Source organism: Lygodium microphyllum, chromosome 18 (genome assembly GCF_053477565.2).
Source record: "Lygodium microphyllum isolate KBCC chromosome 18, Lygodium_microphyllum_v1.1.10, whole genome shotgun sequence".
Classification (NCBI taxonomy): domain Eukaryota; kingdom Viridiplantae; phylum Streptophyta; class Polypodiopsida; order Schizaeales; family Lygodiaceae; genus Lygodium; species Lygodium microphyllum.
Window position 1 is genome coordinate 50,473,255 of NC_141152.1, and position 2,284 is coordinate 50,475,538.

The following is a 2,284-nucleotide window of genomic DNA, read 5'->3' on the forward strand; positions in this document are numbered from 1 at the left end:
GGTCCACATTATCTATCCTCTAGAGTAGTTAACATGATAATGAAGGAAGTTTATGAACCTCAAGATTTACACAATTAGCACACTGAATTTGCATGATCATCTTTTTAGGATATTCCTTTATTATGTATTCAAGAAGATGGAGGGAGGGAAACAATAGAAAGACACTTGATTGAAACAAGAAAGGTTAGGTTAGATTTTTATTGAAGATGAAGCTGACCAAGTTGATCTAAGGGTGAAGAGTGTAGGTCATGTTGATTTTGATGATTTTAAAAGACTCTAATGGTGATGGATTCAGTCGGCGGCGAAAATTGAAGGCAACAGCTCTCGTTTGCTTTACGGCAGCCCAACCCTCGTCCAGCACGGTGAGAAGGCGGCGCACGGGTACGTGTAACACTCAGTCCTCCCCTTTCGTCCCTTCACGTTCAGAATGGCGGCCCTCCTTTCAGCAACATGACGGCATCTTTCATTCCTCCTCCCCATGGCAGCAGCCCCCTCTGTTAAATAGGGGAGGGAGGGGGATCCTCCCTCTCCTTCGTGTCACGAGGCATGGCCATTGAGGCTAGGCAAGCTCCAACGAGGAGCTTGCTGACCTTTCTAAATCCTTCTCCCCCTCCCGCACAAACCGTCACTGACGAAAGAAGAATTTTAAAAAAAATCCCATGTTTTTTTTAATATTTGATATATTATAGGTTCAGTAGCACAAATGTAGTTCCCAATATACTATTCATCTCGCAACTTATGTAAAGAGAAATGCTACATATCTGACCATACATATTGAAAGGACTGATTTTTTGATGCACCTTCATGGTTAGAATGATTATGTATTCTTTGTTAGCCCTAAGGTAGCTCAAGGCTAGAGAACTCGGTGCCTTAGGGGTATTCTATATCGTTGCATTGCATAGGCTACATGCAAAAGGAAAGGCTTGATTAATGCACTTGTATGCAAATTTATCATTAATGATGGTTATGCACTTATCATAAACATCATGCATTCAAGCATTCCCTTGCATACAATGAAGCATAGCAATTGTTTTCACTTTGGTGAGTGCGGGTGAGGAAGTCCAAGCTACTCTAGATTCCTGGGTCCAATCGGACATAAATGAGGTTGTGATGGGAGTAAAAGTGATATGCTCTATGATAAAGACAAGGGCTAGCAAATCAAATCCCTAATTGGTTAAGGATTGGTTACAATAAGAGGCCATGACATTTATTCAAAGGTACCTAAGAGATGTCTGTGTGGCATACTAGATGCCATTGTGTGAGGATATCTCTTGCTTGAAGTTTGCACCTAGGCCATTAGGAAGTGGACTAAAATGTAGTGTTCTAGTTTAGTGAGTGAATTTTCTAGCATTCTTCCAATCGCTCATGGCTACAAGGCTATAGGGGGTTGGTGTTTGAGGCTTGATAGTGAGGTTAGAGTGAGAGAATCAATGCTAAGCCCATTTTACGTCTTGATAGGTGGTGAATTTTTTGAAAGTCCTCTCGAATTCCCAATAGGGACTAAAAATTGGTTCTAGAGCATATACCTCTTCATCGAGAAGTGGAAAGATACTTGCTTAGGTCAAAACAAGAGCAAAGGCTAGAAAGCTGTCTCTTGAGTAGTGTGAAGAATCGTTAAGGAGACATACAAAGATCTTTCACAAGTACTTTCTTGATCATACTAGTCTCATATCTCTTAAGGTCAGGGAATTTATAGCCCCTCATATAGTAAGGATAGTCTTAGTTCTTGTTAAAGTGAGACTCTACCCCTAACACCAATAGCTCTGTGTAGTTCACTTTGCCAAGGTCTAGTCATAGTGGTGGATCAACTCCACCTAGTAGTGCCACGAGTTGTGCTATAATCACTTCAAAGTTTGTCCCTACATCTACAGTGATGGGACAATACCCACCTTTGATATTTTCTCAGTAGATAGTTTGAATTCTAGTAGGTACAATGGCCTTACCTGCTCTAGGATATCCATTACATATATATAATGGATATCCAAATGAGGATGTAGAATTGCATATTAAGGATTTCCAAAAGACGATGTTTGATTGTCAAGTGAATGAACAAGGATATCATATGATGTTCTTTAGTATGATCCTAAAAGGGAGTGCAGCCCAATGGTAATCACCTTGCAGCCAATTTCATTATCAATATGCAAGGGATTTACACCCTTTTTCTTAGGGAAGTATCCCCCAAAAAGGGTGGGCAATACTAGCTGTGTGTCCTTAATGAGACTCATAAGGAGTTTAATGAGAGTGTAAAAGCATATACTCAAAGGTTACACAAGCTCTTTTAGCA